This window comes from Alexandromys fortis, unplaced genomic scaffold (assembly GCF_014885135.2).
Source record: "Alexandromys fortis isolate MF-2015 unplaced genomic scaffold, M_Fortis_MF-2015_v1.1 scaffold_120, whole genome shotgun sequence".
NCBI classification, from domain to species: Eukaryota; Metazoa; Chordata; class Mammalia; order Rodentia; family Cricetidae; genus Alexandromys; species Alexandromys fortis.
Genome location: NW_026067999.1, coordinates 2,178,342 through 2,200,595, shown reverse-complemented (window position 1 = coordinate 2,200,595; position 22,254 = coordinate 2,178,342). Strand labels below are relative to the sequence as shown.

The 22,254-nt window shown below is 42.1% G+C and overlaps 1 non-coding gene and 1 pseudogene across 1 annotated transcript; both read left to right on the top strand.

Moving 5' to 3' along the window:
• Positions 1-1,663: 1,663 nt before the first annotated feature.
• LOC126512745 (U6atac minor spliceosomal RNA) lies at positions 1,664-1,790 on the top strand. Its single transcript, XR_007595144.1, has one exon. It is a non-coding gene; the product is annotated as a U6atac minor spliceosomal RNA (small nuclear RNA).
• An 11,630-nt stretch (positions 1,791-13,420) lies between these two features.
• On the top strand, positions 13,421-14,275 carry LOC126512699 (beta-arrestin-2-like; annotated as a pseudogene).
• Positions 14,276-22,254: the final 7,979 nt, after the last annotated feature.

The following is a 22,254-nucleotide window of genomic DNA, read 5'->3' as shown; positions in this document are numbered from 1 at the left end:
ACACATTAAGAGCAAGGTTTCTGGGGCTGGGCATGGTGGCATAGACCTTTAATCCCAGCACTCAGGAGGCAGAGACAGGTGGATCTCTAAGATCGAGGTCAGCCTGGTCTACAGAGTGAGTTCAAAGATTGCTAGTGTTGTTACACAGAAAATATCAGCTTTGAAAAAAACCGAACAAACCAACAAACAAAGAGCAAAGTTTCTTTCAGGTCACATTTATCTTTTCAGTTTGTAGATTTATTTTCCCATGACCTTGGCCTATGGTAAGACAACATAACATGGTAAAGTTATTGGGGGAGAAAAACCATTCACTTCACAGCCAAAAACAAAAGGAGTCCAGTGGCCCACACAACTTCCAAGGTCCAAAGCCTTCTCATTAGTCCCTATACCTCAGATTCTGCCACTTGTCAAGAGAAGCACTCTGGGGATGAGTCCTTGACATTTGGGCCTTTTGGAAATAGTCAAGATCTTGTTTCTGGGATATTGCTCAATGTCCCCTGAGTAATATTGCCGTAAACCATTCTGAACCAACTTCAAGTGTCATTATATGATAATAAAGGCCCTCCTTACTTCTTAAGGCCTGGTCTTTGTTTGAGCCTAAAAGGGATAATATGGATGGAGGAGAAAAGACCTGAGATCAAGCTTAAAGCATGAGAGACTCAGCACTTTGATATATGAGACACTTAAAGAAAACCGAATGATTAATACATAACATCCTGCCTCACACAAGAACACTTCATTTACATCTTCCAGATACTTCACAGAATTTGCGTCATTTATGGCACTTCTGTGTCCAATGAAGGTGGTGTTTTTTGAATAGGAAAGAAATCTTTTCCAGATGTCCTCAAATAACGCCACTGATGACATTCTTCTAAGACCAGTGATGCTACAGGCAGGGGCCCGTTCTACTTTCTGTGCCATGATAAAATACCCCTGGCCAAAATGCAATGTAGAAAGAGGAGAGGAGACCCTTTCCCCTTGGCATACTATTCTGACATAAGTCCATCAGTGCAGGTAGCTGAGCACAGCTAGTCACTGCACAGCCACAGTAAAGAGAACAAGCTCATCTTTGCTCGCTGCTCCGTGGTCAGCTACCTTGCTCTCCTCTCACACAGTTCAGGGTCCAGTCCAGGAAAAGATATTGCCATTCCGTGTGGGTCTTCTCTTGCCAATTAACAATCAAGACAACCACCCATAGACATGCCCACAAGCCAACATGATCTAGACAATTCCTAAGACTCTCTTCCCAGGTGACATGAGGTTGTGTCAAGGTGACAGTTAAAAGTAGCCAGCAGGGGGCCATTTTGTGGATGTGTAAGCAGGGAATCTCCTATTTTTCAGCTTTCTTCCCTCCACTGCCCAGAGAGAGGTAGGGTAGAGCATCTTTCTTTATCCTATAGCTGGTGAATGCCCTTAGCATCTATTTATAGTGCCCAAAAGAGAATTCAAAGAAATGAGGTTAACACACTGCTTAAAATGGATTTGGGGGGGGGGCTGGAGATATGGCTCGGTGGTTGGGAGCACTGACTGCTCTTCCAGAGGACCCGGGTTCAGTTCCCAGCACCCACATGGCAGCTCACAACTGTCTGAATATCCAGTTGCAGGGGATCTGACACCTTCACACCAATGCACATAAAAATAAAGTTAAATAAACCATAAAAATATAAAAAAAGAAAAAAAATGTATTTGGACACTCCCCTTGACAAAGATGGAAGAGGTCCTCAGGCCTAACAATACACATACAGTTAAGGCATTCCCACCTCCTTTGTACCATCTCACCAACATGTTTCAACTGACTTCGGTGTTGGTCATGCAAGGCTCATTCTCAGGCTCCTCCTATCCTCTGGTTCCCTGCACCTCCACCTGCAGACTCCTCTCCCAGATCCTAATTTATTCTGCTAATCGTGATGTATCACAATGTGTTCCAACCAACACCATTGACATCTTTGTTGCTTACTCCAATGTTATGGAATATTATTTTATCTAGGTAAAGATGTGTTACATTTGTTTATGCTGCAGAATATTATTCTTGCTGTGTAAAGATAGGTTGCTTTTGTTTATGCTGCATTTACTTCCCCTTGCCTGCTTCAAGCACCTGATTGGTCTAATAAAAAAGCTGATCGGGCAATAGATAGGCAGGACAAAGGATAGGCAGGACTGGAAGACAGAGAGAATAAATAGAAGAAATCTAGGCTCGGGGGAGAAGAGAAGAACAAGAGCTAGGCCGACCATTCAAAACTAATATGTAGTCTCTGTGTCATGATTTGGGAGCTGGTTGCTGGCCTAAAAGAAAAGGCCTGGTATACTCCAGTCCCTTGTGTTTTATTCTGTTCTCTTTCTATTACATGGCAGGGCTGTGCCTGTCAGTTATACCTATCCTCGGCCAGGCTTCAGCAATAGTCACAGAGACACAATTTCCACGGATTTCATAGATGTTATATTTTCAATGAGTTTCCTGGGCATGAAAAAAATACAGCTTTTCTCAATCTGGTGAGCTAGCTGCTGTAGCTCCCCTTATACAATACTATACTCCCCGTCCATTTTAAGAAATAGATTCTACTACTCACTGTTCCTTAAGCAAATCTTCCCTTTCAGGCTTTAGAAATGGTTCGGTTTGTTCCTTCACCTAAATTCCCTGAACCCATCCACATGTCAATGACACACTCATTCTTTGGCATGCACTTCCTTCATAAGGTCTTTTATGGTTTCTGTGTATGCCACCATCATCAGTAGAATTAGTGTAACCTCTTCTTGTTTCATAACACATCAATTACAGAGCCCTCCACCTTCTGACTTTAAACAAAAGTCATAGCTGTTCCCACATAACACACTGGAACCTGCACTTGAACTTTTCAGAATCCTTCTGACAACAGTAGGTTTTCATCACCCGATCATTCAGGCTGTGATTCATTCAACACTTACATATGCCACGTCTAAGGTCTCCATCAGTCCCTGAGCTGAGCCTGCGTGACCGAATCATACCATATTCCATTGCTCAGGGTCAGGTTAGGGAAGCATAGAGCACACCAGTTGTTCTAGCGGATAAGGCATTCTGTTGGGAACTCGGTATTGATCATGGTGAGAAGTGATAGCAAAATAACTAGAATAGATTGCTTATCATTTGTTAGCATGATTTCATCTTTAATCCTCCTGTTCCCCTTAGGAGTCTCATAAAAAATACTAAAACAAATATTATGCTTAGTTTTAAAGGAGGCGTTATTGGTAGTATTTCTGTTTTTCAATTACTATAGTCGCTGAAATTTTTGATAATGGAAATGAGTTCTTTTCCTAGGGAGAGAACTTGTTTTAAGTAAATTGATCATAATAAATTCAAGCACAGGTAATATGTCCTACCTCCCCACCAACATCAAAGAAAACAAATTGTTTGTCTTTTTGTTTCTCCCTATGATAATTATTTGCATCAGTGAAGAATTAAGTAATTTTGCCTTTTGATTTAAAGATTTAGCTAAGCTAAAGTACATATGTGTGTGTGATATATACATAATTTCAGTAACAGGAACCAGTTTTTTGTGCAAACAACAAATACTGAACTTCAATACAATAAAAATTAGAATAAAAAGTGTTTGTCTATGGTCTAGTATCAATGTATATACCATGACTTAGAGCAGTGATTCTCAGCCCTGACTCAAGAAACCAAACATTTGTAGCTGTCATTGTTTGCTTCTTTTCTCTCTATGGAACACAGCCACTTCCTCCTGCAGTTACCATGGTATTTTCACCCATGGAGTTTACATTACTACTGGGGAAACTGGACAGTACACAAATAAATGTACATTAAGATATCAAACAGGTTTTAGCTATTTGTGGGAGGGAAGTCATGCAGACAGGCTCTGGAGAGTTGGTTTAACAGTGGGAACACGGACTGCTCTTGCAGAGGACCTGAGTTCTGTTCCCAACACGCACGTTGGATCACAATCTCCTATAACTCCAGCTACAGAGAACTCTATACCCTCTTCTGCCTACCATGGGCACCGTGGTCATGTGCACATACCCACAGAGACACAAGAAACTGCAGATAATCAACCTAGGATTGGTGATACATGGCTCTAAACCCAGCACTTGGGGGACAGAGGTAACTTGATCTCTGTGTGCTTGAGATCAGCCTATAGAGAGAGTTCTAGGGCAGTCGGAGCTACATAGTGAGACCTTCTCTGAATAAATAAATAAACCTACCTAAAATTTAAAAAGCCATCTGTGGAGAGAGGCACTTATTCCATGGTATGATCAGGTGAAATTATAGCTTGGCTAGAAATAACGGGAGAAAATCTATCATGTGACAGCCCAGGGACACGTACCCCAGGCTGAGGAAACACCAGATGTACTGAGCACTGGCCCTGCAGTAGCAACAAAGTAAGCCTTGAGGAGCAACAGCAAGGCTGTTGTGGCCACAGCAAAGTGAAAGAGATGGACACTAGGATCTAAGATGTCAAAGTGTTGGCAGACCCCAGTGAATACAGGATTACAGAAGTTAGGATTCAATCCCAAGTGAGAAAGGCAGCTACTAGAACGGTGGGGCATGTGTGTGACCATGTGTGCACACACATACACATCCATTCACAGTTATGTATATGATCCTCTCAGTGCTGTGTGCAGAATACTGAAGCTGAACAACCAGAGGAGATAGAGGATGACATGTTGAGACCATTTTGATGACTGCATCTGTAGATTGGCTTTAATTTAGATGAGCAACAGGAGTAAAACCAAGTAGTTATAGTTGTGTTGTATTTGGATAGGAGATACTAGAGAGAGGAGACAATTAAGGATCACGTCTAGATTGTCTTCTGAGTAGTGGTGTGTTTAACTAAAATGAGAAACCTTGGAAAGCAACGGAAGTTATTGCTAGCAGGATGGGAGTATGCTGAGTCTATTCAACCACAAGTGTGCAGGTTGAGTAGACAACTAAAAATGCATGACTGAAGCTCCGAGGAGATGTGTTGAAGACACAACTTTGAAAGTTATTGGCTTAAATGTCATTTAGATTATGGGATTACCTAAGAAATAAAATAGATGCAGAAATGAGGCTTGAGTTCTGAGTCCCAGAGGTGCTCAATGGTTGTTCTTTAGACACTGAAACATAGCCAGCAAGAATTATTGAGGAGAGCTCAATAAAATAAATAAAATCTGAAAAAAAAATCTCCCAAAATAAAATTATACTTCTTGAAAATAAAAAAGAATCGCTGAGGAGGGGCATCTGGCGAGTCAGAAGGAAAGCCTGGATATTGCTACTAAAATTATGAGAAGAAAGAGTTTGAATAGCTAGGAGGTATTAGTGTGCTTAATATCACTGGAATTATACAGGCAAAATGGTTCAAAAGATAAGCTTTGTCTGGCAGTGGTGGCACAAACCTTTAATCCCAGCACTCAGGAGGCAGGGGCAGGTGGATCTCGGTGAGTTAGAGGCCAGCCTGGTCTACAGAGCTAGTGCCAGGACAGACTCCAAAGCTACAGAGAAACGTTGTCTCGAAACACCAAAAAAAAAAAAAAAAAAAAAAAAAAAAAAAAAAAAAAAAAAAAAAAAAAAAAAAAAAAAAAAAAAAAAAAAAAAAAAAAAAAAAAGGAACAGTAAGCGATTGACTGTGGTACATGCTGGTGAAAGTAAGGACAACACCACATCTCAATTCTGAGTGATTAGACCCCAGATACAGTCATCAATGCCGGAAGCTAATTCTAATTGTCACTATCGAGACAATGACTATGGCATCCACTTAGGGATTTAGATAACACCTTACAAGACATGGGGTTGCTTGCCTTAGCAAAGGTTTTCCAAGGCCCCAGAATGTTAACAGTGCCGAAGTTGAGAGGCTCTGGGATGTGGCGAGATGAGGATCACTGATGACTTCAGAAGAGTGATTCTGTGGAGAGGTGGAGGAGGAAGAATCATTGGAATTGAAGCAGTGGAGGCAACTCTTTCATGGAGAATGGTTCTCAATAAGAGAAATTGGTAGTTAAACAAGGCTTGGGGGTTTGGAATGTATTCTCATTTTAAAGATGAGAGATATGTCATTTGTTTTTATCCTGATGGGAACAAACCAGCAAGAAGATAAATGATGTGAGAGGAAGAAGGGAAGACATATGGTACTAAATTGCTAAATTTGGTATGTAATAGTGGCTTGGCATGGGGTGAGGGGAGATCAGGATGTATATCAGTTGATAAAGGGTTTGCCAAGCATGCTTGACATCCTGGATTCAGTTCCCAGCACTGCATAAATTGGACATGGTTTAATAAGTCTATTCCCAGCACTCCAGATGTGTCTCAAAAAACTTTTAAGGATGGCTTGGTCTTGGAATAAGGATGGTTATTCATTGGGGGGATATCAAAGAAAGCAAATGGGTAGGAAAAGAAAAACTGTTCTCTTCATGCTTCTGAAAATAAAGTCATCAAATTTCTAAGATGAGTTATTCATCTAATTCTTCATACCCATCAACTGGACTACACATGTTTTCTGTACCTCATGTCTTCCTTTCCATTATCAAAGCTCTCAGCAATAAACTCAATCTCTAAAAAATACAAGCACTTCACAAATATCTGTGGAATCCAGGCATGGTGGCAGCACTCGGGGGTGGGGGTGGAGGTGGGGCCAAGGCAGAAAGCTCCTAAGTTCATAGCTAGCCTGTACTACATGGTGAGTTCAAGACCATGTCTTAAATGTGTATGTGTAATGAATGAGTGAGAGAAATAGCACTTATTGCACATTTGAAGTAGAAAATATCTTTCTACTGGACATTTCTTATGTATGGAAGGATGTATATTATGTAAACATATATATGTGATATGTATGTTGTATATATGCATGCATATATGCAAAGATTGCATTTATTTTTTAATATCATTTTGTTCATTTCTTTGTTTCATCTCATTGTATAGCCCAGTTGGCCTAAAGCTTGCTGTTCAGTCCAGGCTGACCTGAAACTCATAACCCTCTGACCTCAGACTCCTGAGTACTGGAATAATGGCGTGTAAAGCTCTCACACCTGGTGCTGGGAAGCTATTTATTATCTACTCCTGGAAAGTTAAGCATTTCTGATAGCTTCTGATCATCCTCTCATGCCCTTATATGAGTCCCTCCCTCAAATGCAGGCTTGCCCTGGTCATTCACTTACAATGAATGGAATATGGCAAAGGTTATGGAAAACCATTTCAGTCTACATTTAAGACTGTTATTCCAAATTTTGAGTCTTGATGCACTGCCTCATTCTTTCACATGTTCTGATGAAGCTACTTGGTCTGTTTTGATCCATCCCATGGGTAGGACCACTCATAATGAAATATCCCCCTGACTAGCAGCCATCAAGGATCTAAAGCCTACCAGCAATCACATGGATAAATCTGGAGGCAGATTTTCACCCATTTGAGTCTTGAACTGACTGCATCCTCAGGCTATACTTTGACTATACCCTTACCAGCACCAGAACCCCAAAGCTCTAGGATAAAAGGTTTCTGTTTCAGGAGGTTAATTTACCCCTCATTGTACCTTATTTGCAAGGTGTTTGAGATTATGAAGACTTCTGTATGCTAATTTCATTCAGTCCTTCTGATGGTCCTTAGGCCCAATTCTTAAAGACATTGTGTGTGTGTGTGTGTTCATGAGAGAGAGAAAAAGAAAAAGAGAGTGAGTGTTCCTCTATGTGTACACATGCACCAGTTGTGTGTTGATACACATGGAGGCCAAAAGAGGGCAGCAGATCCCCTGGAGCTGAAGTTAGAGGTTATAAGTCACCAGATGTGTATGCTAAGAATCAATGCCTCTGCTAGAGCATCCAATGTTCTTAACCACTGAGTCATCTCTCCATGCCCTCCCCCATGCCAATTTTAGAGAGCAGAAAGATACTCTTCTGGGATTATAATTTGTAAATTTCAGAATGGGAACTACACAAATCTTAAACATTTGGAATCTTAACTTGGGACTAGTTGCTTCTAATACATGCTATCCAGTCAGACAGCATCACTTTCAATTTTCTTGTCCATGTCATTTGTTGTTATAGTAAATTTCTTATCTGCAATATGTAAAACATGTATCAATATGACATTCCCTAAAATAAATATCCTTTATTCTTTATTCATAAATTATGGCAAAAGAGTCTAAACCCAAACTGTCTTACCTTTCTAAAACCAAACTTTTGCTTTGTAAAAATAAAGTTTTTGGAAATAAGCTTGTTTTCCTAGCTACTTAACTTAAAAAAATTCAAAAAAGAAAGATTGAGCTGGAGAAAAATGTAAATTAAATATGTGGTTGCCACAGATAAATTTTGGCAGCAATTTCTAGCTCATCATAGCAATGGTGTTTTATTATGAAGATGTCCTAATAGAGCTCATTATGTTGGGCACTCAAGTAACTAGGCAGATCATTTTCTCAAATGTCTTCAAATCTCCAGGTAAACACCCAAAACAGTAAGAAATCTGGAGTTCCGCTGTACCATCCAACTGGCAGGCCTATTCATCCAATTCCCCTTCACGGGCCTGCTCCTCTGCCTCATGAGGTTCCGGAGAATGGAGATCCGATTTCATTCTTTCATGCTTATCATCAGCCACGTCGCCTACTTAGCACATAAAAGAAGCTCATTATAAAATTTTAATCTAGTCATTATTTTGTGGGTTTTAATCAAATTTTACTCACTTCCCCATGGGATACCGTCTCAGAAAAATAGAGGAGCAGAGGAAGACTTTTTTTAAAAAAAAATCCCTAGCATCAGTGTGAGGGGGAATGCAAAATAGCTTTACTGATCTTTATGAAAAGGCATAATAATATGTGTGTCTTTTGTAGGTTTTTTACACTGATTTATTTGCTCTTGTTCTCTGTGTGTGTGTATGTGTGTGTGTGCGCGCGTATGTGTTGGTGCATGTGAGTGTGTAGAGGTCAGACAACATCTTGCAAAAGTTGTCCTCCTTCTGCTATGTGGATTCAAGGAATGAACTCAGCTCATTCAGCTGAGCGGCAAGTGTCTGTATCCATTGAACCATCTCACTAGTCCCAAATATATATTTTTAAAGACAGATATTATATTAGTCTGCTTTGTGTCAGTATCGCATAACACCAAAGGTTCAGTAGTTGATAAAGAAAAATGCACTACTTTATAGTTCTGAAGGCTGAAATGTATAAGGTCAGGATGTCAGTTGGTTTGATGTCTGCTGAGGCTATTCTTTTCTTCCCAAACCTAAACAATGTTTGCATTTTCCCTTAGATCCTCATACATCAAAGGACAGAAAGGCAAGAGAATCAAAATAGGAGCCGAATTTGCCCCTTCTATGTGCACGTGTGTGTGTGTGTGTGTGTGTGTGTGTGTGTGTGTGTGTGTAACTTTTGCTGGACCTCACAGCCAGAGTTAATAATACACCTTGAGGTCACTTAAGACTAAAGACTATCATCCTCCTGCATACTCAAACTGTTTGTTTAACCTGCTTTTAAAGAAACAATGTAACTACCAACCTTACCTGTCTTGGATTTCCCTTGTGATCAACTTTTACAAATTAAGCTAATGCATAGCTGTAATCTAAGTTATATACTCTTCCATGCCCCTGACCCAGATAATGCATGTGTATCATTTACCGAAAGCAGCAAATACAGAAGTTGAAAGCAACTTCCTAAAGTCTACCATATATGTTGAAAGCAGCCACTGTGGATATTGGTTGGTAAACAATGATGTTTGTTGTCTAGGTCAGTTGAGATCAGTTGGAGCCAGTGACTTAAACCCTTATAAAACTCTTGTTAAAGATTTCTGTAAATTATCCCATTCCTTCCCCCACGTGATGGTGTCTATGATGGTCAATAAACACAAAGAGAAGCCCTTTATTAGGGACACAGACAGACACCACTCCCACAACTAACACACAAGACAGCATTTTGACAGGCACAGATTTAAATCATACAACAGACAGAGGATGGAAGACCCAGGGAGCATAAAGCAGACGATTCAAATCTGGACTCGCTCTTGGTTAAATGACTCTAAAGGGAAATACTTTTATTATTTCTTCCCTCAAGTGCTTTTATTTCTTTCTTAATGTGGCACCCATGTATTAATGCTGATGCAGAGTTAATCACTAATGTTTATAATCCATATCTTCCTCCATCCTATTTGTTGAATGCAAGGTCTCTCGATCAAACAAGAAGCTCACTGATACACTAGTCTTCCTAGCTAGCTGATTACCCTGTCTCCACATACTAGAGATGGTATAATGGGTGGGTGGCCTAACCCACCCAGCATTACATGGGTTCTAGAGATTCCAACTCTAGTCCTGATGCTTCCTATGGCAAGCACTTTAACCACTGAGCCACCTTCCAGCCTGAAATTGACCTTTTGCAGTGGCACTGATCTTACCTACCCAGGATGTTGTAGCTTTCATGGTCTCATTATCTCTTAGAAATGGCACCTCTTTCTTTTAAAAAAAATGAGACAAGATACAGTCATTTGAATGAGAATGGTCCACACTTATTTGAATGTTTGGTCCCCAGTTGATAGGACTGTTTGGGAAAGATTAGGAGATATGGCCTTACTGAAGGAGGTGTGTCACTGAGGATGGGCTTTGAGCTTTCAAAAGCCCAAATGATTCTCATGTGGCTCCCTCTCTCTGCCTCTTGGTTGTGGATCAAGATGTGATCTGTCAGCTGTTCCTTCACTCTGCCATCAGGGACTCTAACCATTTGAAACCATGAACCAAATGAAACAATTTCTTTTATAAATTGCTTTCTTTGGTCATACTGTTTTATCACAGCAGTAGAAAAGTAACTAAGACACAGGGTTTCATGTAACTCGGGCTGGTCTGAAACTCAATGTGTAGCCAAGGATAACTGCTGATTCCCATGCCTCCACCTCCTGAGTGCTAGGCTTATACGGTGTATGACCATACCTGATTCATTCAGTGCTGTGAATTGAAGCAAGGCCTTATGTGTTTTAGAGGGACACTCTACCAACTGATCTACATCCCTAGCCCAAATTCTACTTTTTAATAAAGTTATAATAGTGATGGAGGAGGGTCATCTGACTATGTGTTACTTTCATTGGTTAATAAAGAAACTGCCTTGGCCCTTTAATAGAAATGGGTTAAGAATTAGGTAGGTGGAGTAAACAGAACAGAATGCTGGGAGGAAGAAGGCAGTGAGACACACACCATAGTTCTCCTCTCCAAGATGGATGCAGGTTAAGATCCTTCCAGGTACTTGTGGTGCTACACAGATTACTAAATATGGGTTAAAGCAAGATGTGAGAGTTAGCCAATAAGAGGCTGAAACTAATGGGCCAGGCAGTGTGTAAAAGAATACAATTTGTGTGTTGTTATTTCGGAAATAAAGCTAGCCACATGGGAGCTGGGTGGATGCTGCTCCTTCTACATAATAGCAATCAAATTTCAACAAGAGTGATGGAGGGGATAAATGTTTGGACATAGCAGATACATTCATACTATTAAAAGTACAATAATGGGAATTTTCAATAATATAAAAAAGCAAACTTGCCATATAGCAAAAAACATCCTACAGTTATGCCTGATAACAAAGCCACACTGACCACTGCTGTCTGTTGGTGAGGTTCTAAGTGTGGTTACACAACCAATGGCGCTCAGGGAAGAAGACTTGGTGGGAGAATACATGAAGGTATTAGAAGTGGAGTCATACTTCCTGCCTGAAAGAAATAACACAAGTTAGAAGGAAATCTCTAGGATTTTAATTAATGATCTTTTTTACATTTTTTAGCTACAGTGAAACTTTTCAGGACATTGTTGTAACATTTATTACAACATTAATTACTAAAATTTCTATTTGTCATTTGGAAAGAAAACAAACTAGGGCCAGAAAGATGGTTCATCCAGCAAAGGTGCTTGCTGCCAAGCCCAGTGACCTGAGTTGAACCCTTGGGACCGATGTGATGGAAGGAGAGAAGAGATTCTAGCAAGATGTCCTCTGACCTCCACACTCATGCCAGGGCACACATAGACTATCCCTTCCTTTTAGTATTCTGGAGAAAGCAACTGCCTGTTAGGCCAACAAATATTGTGCTAGCTTCCAAGACAGAGCTGGTACAAAAAAAAAAAAACCCTTTTTTGGTTTTTCAAGACAGGATTTCTCTGTATAACAGTACTAGCTGTCTTGGAACTAGCTCTTGCAGACCAGACTGGCCTCAAACTCACAGAGATCCACCTGCCTCTGCCTCATGAGTGCTGGGATTAAAGATGTGAGCCACCATCTCCCAGTCAGAAGACTCTTACTGAACACATTTCAATGAAAATCAAAATTAATCACAGCTTTTAAAAACTTTTTTACCTGGAAAAAATTAAAATTAGCTCAAAAGTTCTTGAGAACATTTTCAATACTATATAGCAAAAAGAAACGACAAAGGAAGAACTATCAGTACTTACAGTCTACAGATAAATGGGAGCTCAGAGAAAAGTTCTGTCATAAATAATTAAAGAAGAGTAAGAAAATTTCATTAAGCATCCAGCTGAAGAAAAGAGGAGAGAAATTAATTAAGTCTAAAAATAAAATCAGAATTAAAACAGTATTATTAACAAATAAATCACCCAAAATGTGTTTAAGAACAACGTGAGTAAATAACAAATCAATGTAATTAAGGGAAAAATAGGTGATCACAAATCTACAAAATAAAAAATGAAAAATTGGAAAGAGCTACAGAAACCACAGATGAAAGGGTCCGAGGACAGTAAGATACTATTTCATAAAACACCCTGCAAATACATCTGTAAAACAAGGCTAGGATTATGTACACAAAACCTACATTACCAAAAATTGACCCCAAAAGAGATATTTTAAAACTTAAATAAATAGGGGCCTGGAAAGATAGCTTATGAATCATCGCTGCTCTTCCAGAGGACCAGAACTCGGTTTCCAGAACCCACATCAGGCTGCTCACCATCTGTAACTCCAACTCCAGGGGATCTGATGCCGTCTTACAGCCTCCAAGGGCAATGGAGCAGACATGTGCAGGCATGCACATGCACACATGTATGCACACAGAAATAAAAAATAAATTTAAATTTAGAAATTAGAAGAAGGCTGCGAGCCAGCTGCAAACTGCGGGTGGAGGGCTGTGAGCGCGCGCACCGTGGGGGAAAAGCCCGGGACCAGGGTCTTCAAGAAGTCGAGCCCTAACTGCAAGCTCACCGTGTACTTGGGCAAGCGCGACTTTGTAGATCACCTGGACAAAGTGGATCCCGTGGATGGTTTGGTACTTGTGGACCCTGACTACTTGAAGGACCGCGCAGTGTTTGTGACCTTCACCTGCGCCTTCCCCTATGGCCGAGAAGACTTGAATGTACTGGGCCAGTCTTTCCGCAAAGATCTGTTCATCGCTACATACCAAGCCTTCTCCCACCATGCCCAACCCACCCTGGCCCCCCACCCGGCTACAGGGCCGACTGCTGACGAAGGTGGGCCAGCATGTCCATCCCTTTTTGTCACAATACCCTAGAATTTACCCTGCTCCATCACCCTGCAGCCAGGACCAGAGGACACAGGGAAGGCCTGCGGAGTCGACTTTGAGATCCGTGCCTTTTGTGCCAAATCACTGGAAGAAAAAAGCCACAAAAGGAACTCTGTGGCTCATCATCAGAAAGGTGCAGTTCGCTCCAGAGACGCCCGGGCCCCAGCCCTCAGCTGAAACCACACGCCACTTCCTCATGTCTGACAGGAGGTCCCTGCACCTAGAGGCTTCCCTGGACAAAGAGCTGTACTACCACGGAAAGCCACTCAATGTCAACATCCATGTCACCAACAATTCCGCCAAGACCATCAAGAAGATCAGAGTCTCTGTGAGACAGTATGCTGACATTTGCCTCTTCAGCACCACGCAGTACAAGTGCCCTGTGGCTCAGCTTGAGCAAAATGACCAGGTGTCTCCCAGTTCCACATTCTGCAAGGTGTACACCATCACTCCGCTGCTCAGCCACAACTGGGAGAAGCGTGGCCTCGCCCTGGAGGGCAGCTCAAGCATGAAGACACCAACTTGGCTTCCAGCACCATAGTGAAGGAGGGAGCCAACAAGGAGGTGCTGGGAATCCTGGTGTCCTAGAGTCAAGGTGAAGCTGGTGGTGTCTCGAGGCGGGGATGTCTCCGTGGAGCTGCCTTTTGTTCTCATGCACCCCAAGCCCCATGACCACATCACTCTTCCCAGACCCCAGTCAGCACCCCGGGAAACAGATGTCCCTGTGGATACCAACCTCATCAAATTTGATATTTTGTTCGAGGACTTTGCCCCGCTTCAGGTGAAGGGGATGAAGGATGACGACTGTGATGATCAATTCTGCTAGGAAAAGAGGCTGGGAGAGGTAGTGGCAGGACCAAGGTCCCACGGTCATCTTGGGTGTGGGGTCCCAGCCTCTCCTCCTCTCCCATCCACCCAGGATTCGCACTGGACCCATGACTTGTTGAAAGTGGGCAGTATGCCTTCAGCGCTGCTGCCCTGGCCCTGATCCCTAGGGTGGCAAGCTGTGTGCACACCTGAAGTTTTGGGAAGGAAACACTGAAAATAAGGATTGATTGTAGAGAAAAGTAGTAGAAAGAACTCCCACATTCCACCTCGTACCAACCCGCCCCCCAAGTCACCACTTCTGTCTCCCAGTCCTTGAAGATGAGACTTTGCTGGGGGAGAGGGCGAGGCTGTTTCTTTGTTCCTGAGCACATGGAAGAAATAAAACTTTGAATAGGCCCGAGTGTGAAAAAAAAAATAGAACTTAGATTTTTTGCAAAAGAATTCAGGTTGTTGAGGAGTTTCAAAGCCCTGCAAGTGTCATTAACAAATTCTACAAAGCCTTTAAAGAAACTCTCCCAGTGATGTAAGAAGTTGAAAAAGAGAAGCTCATTCTCCAAGTGTGTTTTAGGTAGGCATGGTGTCAAGTAGCGCCAAGCCTGAAAACAGATAAAAAGTAAATCTCCTTCATTGTTCATTTCTTCTCTGCTACTTAACAGATTTGTTATCCTAGATAAGTGACAATGTCTCTTTCTTTATAGGTAAGGGACTTCTCTGCAAGTCAAAGACCATTGTGTGAAAAACAGAGAAGTCCTGAGTAAGTATGTACTGTTGACATGAGAACAGCCATGACCAGGACCCTAATGCCTCGGATCCATAGGAACAGCAAATCCATCCCTGAGTCAGGATTTGAAGAATGGCAAAGCCTTCCTCTGGTCTAATGGATATTACAATTGATTAGCCTTTACATAAAACCAGTGTAAGTAGAAACTGTCAACCATAGCTTCCTTCTCCAGGATGGCTGCAACCAGAGACTGCTCTCCTAAGAGACCCCCTCTTTGTTCAACTGTAGACCATGAGCACGCCTTCTCAATTCAGATGGATAAAATAAATGTGTTTAGTTTCTGGGCAGTTGCTGGCGGTTGGAGCCCATGGCTCACATGATCCCAGCTTTTCTGTAAGTGTGTCTGTGTGTCTGTCCTTTCTTTATGCACTTGTTACCCAGTCAGATCAACCTCAAAATCATGCAGGCTGTATTACCACTAAAAGGTACCATAAAGGGCACTGGCATGCACTATGGACCAGTAATGAGAAGTGACATGTTTATGAGTCTACGTGACACCCCCAATTTTTTTTAAAAAAAAATGCTTAGGACTAGGAGGCTTTGCTTAAGATAGAACACTGTATTGCAAAACTAGAAGAACTAAGCAAATAAAATTTGAGTTGCTATAACTTCATTTGTATAGATACAGACTGGTGAGGTCTGAAGTGATTTGAGTTAAATTTGCATATGCAAAACTATTCCCTTATATAATCCACTATTTGCTGTCTCATTGCTCTAACCAAATACCAAGAATCAGCTTAATGAAGGAAGAGTCTATTTTGGCTGCTGTGGTGATATTTGTGCTGTTTGTGCTTTAACAAATAAATCTTGCCTGAAGATCAGAGTGCGGAGCTAGTTAACACACTAGTTAGCCATAGAGACCAGGCAGTGGTGGCACACACCTTCAATCCCTAGCATTTGGAAGACAGAGGCACATGAATCTCTGTGAGTTCAAGGCTACCCTGGGCTACAAAAGACTGAATCAGTCTAAAAGAGAAACAGAGCCAAGCAGTGGTGGCTCACACCTTTAATCCCAGCACTAGGGAGGTGGAGAGGGGAAGTGATACAATTGGGCAGAGAGAGGAGGCAGGAAGAGACAGGAGCTCAGGATTCAGTCTGAGGTTTCATAGAGACAGTGTTCAGTCTGAGGACTTACAGAGACAGGATACCCCATTTGCTCTGAGGATTTTGTAGAGGTAAGAATTAGTGGTTGGTTGCTCGGCTTCTCTGATCTTTCGGCTTTCACCCCCGAGGATCTGACGCTCAGTCTTTATTATTAAGATCAATTAGAAATAGCACTACAGGCTGCTAGTTTGAAAACAGTCCATCACAGTAGAATAAGCACGGTAGAAAGAGCCGCTCTAGCCGTGGTGGAGGAGCATAAATTGGCTGGTCACACCTTGTCCTCCAAAAGCAAGCAGAGAGGGACAAATGCTAGTGTCCATCCACTTTCTCTTCTGTCCAGCTTTACAGAACGTAAACCATAGGATGGTGCTGCCTGCACTCAGGGGGGGGGTCTCCCCTCTTCAGTTAATCCTCTTGGTAACAGCCAAACAGACACACCTAGAGGCATATCGCCTAAGTGATTCCAAATCCAGCCAAGTTAACCAGAAGATTAACCCTCACACACTGAAGTCCTTGGCTTCGGAGACAGAACAGGACCAGAACTGTGGAATCAGACAAGGCTAAGTATAGTGGAGTAGAAAACGATTGGATTGTCTTGGTTACTTCGTGCCTCACCAAAGCCGGCATCTCACGTCTCCGAATCTTTGTTTGTTTCTTCATGTGCGAAGTTAGATTGATCAAACTATGTACATGAGAGGTTACGGTGAGCACTTCGTGAGGATGCTTTTTATCCCTCCATTTTCTCCCAGTGTGTCACCTCACCCCTAGCCTCTCTTCCTCTCCTAGACACGTGGATCAATGCTTTGAATTCCCATGAACTCCTCTTCTGTGATGACTGTGTCACCAGGGCTTTGAAGAGCAGTGGCTGGGTCGTTGGTGTAATTTGCATTTCTCTGTCTAGACATCCGGAAGCTGGGCACAGCAGGGGGAAATCACACAAGCTCTCAGCTAGGCACTGCTACCCAGCCCTCATTGCAGTGGTGTCTCAGTTGACAAACGGTAATAACCCTCGGTCATTCCACCTGAGCTTCTGCAGACTGCTCCCACATTCTCCTAAGAAAGCGTCACCACTCTCTCAAAGACATTATTTCATCAGTGACCCCTCACATTCTCAGCAGAGGATAAAATCCCTTTCCTTGCAGAGAATGGTTTTTAACTCCCAGCCCCGGCTCTCCTTACGAACACATCTTTAGCCATCTCTACCCTTAACTCACATCCTCCAGGTTCAGAAAGTGCTGGTTCTCGCTCTTGTTAAAAGCCGACTTCCACTTTAGCACTTGAGTACCTGACCCCATCCTCTTGTTGTACCCAGACTCCTGATCCGTCTGTCAGAACCTCTCTTTGAAGACTGTCTTATTTCTGGCCCCTTATCCTTAGCTAAAGAGATCGGAAAGTGCCTACCTCTCTATTATTGCTCTTTGAACACTTGTCCCTTCTCTTTTCCTTTGGCATCCACTTTTACCTCTCTCATCTTCCCCGCAGGCTAGCTCTGCTTCCTCACTTCCCTTTATGTCTCAAACCACAACAATATGGCTTCTATCGCTACCAAACTTTGTGACAGATATTACTGACATGCGCGATAGACACGTCCCATCCTTTATCTTACCAAAATACTCAGTTCCTTCTATTTTTATTGGATTTGAAGACAAGAAAACAAAGAATAATAAAAAAGAAAGACAGTGATTTTTAAAAGATTTGTTTTATTTTTTATAATTTTTGAAGATTTATTTGTTCTGTGTGTATGTCTGTTTACCACATGTAATCAAAGTGGTCAAAGGAAGGTGTCAGATTCCTTGGAACTTGAGTTACAGACTATTGTGAGTCGCTATGTATGTGCTGGAAATCCAACCCTAGTTCTCTGGAAGATCAGCCTGTGATCTGCTGAGGCGCCTCTCCAAACCAATTTATTTCATTTTAAATTATGTGAATAAGTGTAATTTAGGGGAATTTGCATACAAATACAGGTGCCTGAAGAGGCCAAAGTAAAGCATCAGATATCCTGGAGCTAGAGTTACAGGCTGTGATGAGACACCACGTGAGTAATGGGAACTGAACTCGGGTTGTCTGCAGGAGCAGTCTGTATTCTCAACCTCTGAGCTATCTTTGCAACTCAAAGAAACTGTGACATATGAAACAAAAACCTCCTGAATCCAGTATTCAATAGGCATCACATCCATGTGATCCTTCCAGGAAGTTAGACATGCAAATAACAGAAGGCAGGAGGCTCGTTTTCACTATCAACCTGACTGGCTGTAAAGTCAACCAGAGATGTATCTAGAAAGGAATTTCTGGGAAGATTTAATTGAGGAAGACCCACTCTAAATGTGGGTGACACCACCTTCTCTGCTTCATAACTCCATTCACAAAGGTGACCAGCTACCTCATTTCCCAAGCCCGTACCTTTGTGCTTCAAAACTGAGCCACAATAAATTTCTCCCCTCCAGTCACTTCTTTTGGGTGTTTTGTCATGGCAGTGAGAAAAGTAGCTAACACAGAAGCCATTGTACTCTGTGGAATTGAAGCGACTATTGTTATCAATTCAAGGATAGATCCTTTCAGTGATTGAGTATTGAAACTACCAATTATCTCCTTGTTTGTGACAATAACCAAAACTAAATGATGGAAATCGTGCTGTGTAAAATTCTCTGTGTTCTTAATATCATCAAACTCCCCGGGATCTCTCCTGATATTTTTATTTAAGTAATGGAAGGCCAGAATGGGAAAATATTAAAAAATATGATGTATTTGGCAGTAATTGGCAGTAGCATTCTATGATGCCACCAACATTACATAATTTACTAAACATCCTATGAAACCATCTAAACACAAGGTTCTATAAAAAGAAGAACTATATGAAACTGGCAATAACCTCTAGAGCAATGTGGAAATACAAACTAATAACACAGCCAAGATTCTGTCTGCACTGTGTAAAAAATGAAAATCAATACATAGTTACATTCACTTGGGGCAAAGTTAATAACAGAAATGTAATTAAGGGAAAATATAATAAAAGGAATAGTTGTTTGCAAAAGTAAAACATAAATAAATAAGCCAAAAGTGTCTGGGACTGGAGAGATGGCTCAGCACTTAAGACTACTTGGTGCTGTTGCCAGAATCCACATCAGGCAGATTACAGCTACCTATAACTCAGATTTGATCCAATGCCCTCTGGCCTCTGAAGACACCCACATACATGCAAATAAAAATAAAATAAATCTCTTTTTTGTTGTTTTTTTTTTTGAGACAGGGTTTCTCTGTGTAGCTTTGGAGCTTGACCTGACACTCACTCTATAGACCAGGTTAGCCTCAAACTCACAGAGATTCGCCTGCTTCTGCCTCCCGAGTGCCAGGATTAAAGCATGCACCATCACCGCCCGGAAAAAGTAAAATAAATCTTTAAGAAGTAAAAATTTCATTCTTAGGCAAGCCACTTAGATATCCATAAGAGGAAAAGTGGTGTCATGAACCATCATACTGTGATATCCAGTGAAGAAAGCCACGGGAGTTCTCCGCAGTGTGAACACAGGGCTTACCCAAAGAGATAAGGAAGACAGGTGCTTTGTAACTCTATTCTCAAAGGATAGTCAAACTTCTGAACAGGATTGACTGATACTGTCCAGACCATTTGTAACGTCATATGGATGTGGGCCAGACAAACTGAATGCCAAGGTAACAAATGGACTATGGCACATAGCAGAATTGTTACCGAAGGTAAAGACTCAGAATAGGATGTCTACAGCTCCTGGGAATTTCCAACAGAAACCAGGAAAGTGAATGGCAAAAGTGAGTTCAGGGTTGATGCACAAGAAGATACTGAATGGGAAGCCAGAAGAGGGGTGCTTGTGTTGGAGCCTAGCAGGATGCAAACGCTTACCTTTCACATCTAGAATACTGAAGACTATTCCCCCTCCCATACCTCCATTTCCTCCTCTCCCCCCCCTCTTTCATTTGTCTCCTTTGTTTCACTTCTACTACTTTCACTCATGTATACATGTATAATTTTATATTGCTCTATAAAATCTAGGAGCCACAAATGAAAGAAAACATACCACATCTGTCTTTCTGAGAATGGCTTAATTTTCTTAATACAATTATCTCCAGGTACAACAGTTTTCCTGCAAATGACATAATTTTACTCTTTCATGGCTGAAAAGAACCATCGTGTATATAAACCACATTTCCTTTATCCATTTCTCTGCAGTTGGACACATAGGCTAGTCCCCTAACTTAGTGTTTCAATAATGCTATAAATAAACATAGTTATGCATTGTTGCTAGGAATCTAAACTAGGTCAGCCTCCGTGGAAATCAGGATGTAAATTTCTCAAAGTTTATATTCTCAGGGCTGGTGAGAAGCTCAGTGGGTAAAGTGTTGCCCGCATAATCACGAGGACCTGAGTTTGGAACCCCAGCTCCCATGTATGAAAGCTGGGTGTAGTGGTATGGACTTGGAAGGTCCTGGGTTCAGTAGCAAGTCAGTCTAGCAAATTGGTGGGTTCCAGGTTCCATGAAAGACTTTGTCTCCAAAAATAAGATGGAGATTAATAGAGGATGATATCTGATATTGAGCTCTGGCTTCCACAAGCGTGCATACATGGGGGGGGGGGGGCGAGAGACAAAGTTCATATTTTCAAGACCTGTGGGTTAAAGTGCTTGAGAACATCATAAATGACAGGTAGGAATTTGAGAGGAAAGAAACATACATCTACCCATGGGAGACTTGAAGGAGTCCCTGTGGTATAGGAAGAGGCAGAAGAGAAGGGATATGAATACGGGCCTTGATTGGTGAAGAAGTCCCGGATCCACAAATCTCTTCCTGCTACCACCAAGGATAGTTTCCTGATAAGTGCAGATCCATGGTGTCCCCCCGGCCTCAGAGGAAGGTCCCATCTCTGTGTCCCTGAGGGTTAGAATGCAGCATGAGCCACAAGCACTAGTCTCCCATATGAGAAAAAGTCAACATAGGGACTCACTGGGACATGGTAAAACTCCCAGTGACCAGTCCCTTAAAGATAACCGAGTCCTTCCCCCACCTCCCTGTCAGAAGCCATCAACTGTGAAGAGCTACACATCATCATCTTTCTCACAATGTTTAAGGCGTCTCTTCAATGACTTCCTGTTTCTTTTTGAGGGGGTGGATGTCACAGAAGCTTTCAATGTCTCTCGTGCTCAACCATGAGTCTGCAATCATTAATAGCACTGCAAAAGAAGATTCTTTGCAAACGGCATCATGGATCATAGACATCCACACGGCCTCAGCAGCAGCATGGACCACAGACATAAACACAATCTGCAGCAGTGCAGACCATGGATACCAACATGGCCTCCAGGGGGCTCATGAACCATACAGGTTTTTAAAGGAGCCTCAATCCAGAAAATGAACTGTTCTCTGTCTTGGACATCCTGCCATTGCTAGGAGACAGGGCGATGATGCTACTGGGCAGAGACTTCTCGAGCATCAGGCTTGCTGCACACCACCCTGCCAGCCCTAAGCTCCCATGCAGCTCCTCTCCACTGTCTTTGTCACCTCTCCATGGCACATTTATTCATCAAGGTGGCATTGCAAACTGCAATGTGTCACACAGTACATTTTTTTTTGCCCAAACAGCTTTACATACAAATACTTATGCAATGAGTCATTGGTGTGGTTCAATGTCTCTAATTTCTGAAGCACCATAAATACTGGACTATCTCTGAGACTCATCTTGGATATCCCATTGTTGCTCAGAGTCAGACTGATCTTATGCCTGGGCAGGACTTCCGGAGGCAGGATCTATGAGAGCTCCAGGCCTCTGCTCACCTCTCTGACCTTTAAAATCTTCCTATGAGACCTGCCTTTTTTTTTTAGTTGTTCTAGAAATAGGTCTCTGCAGAATCCTCCTCTGCCACCACATCTCCCCTCAGAGCCTCTGTGGGTCTCTCAAGCTCCTCAGAGCTGCTCCATGGACCCAAAGGTGCTGGTGGCTGCCACCATCTTGAACTGATCTCTTAAAGAGACCTTTCAATTGACCAAGCTGAGATTTCCAATACTCCGGAAAAAAAAAAAAGAAAAATGAACCAGGGGATGGGAGAGAACAACACAAACAGATTCCT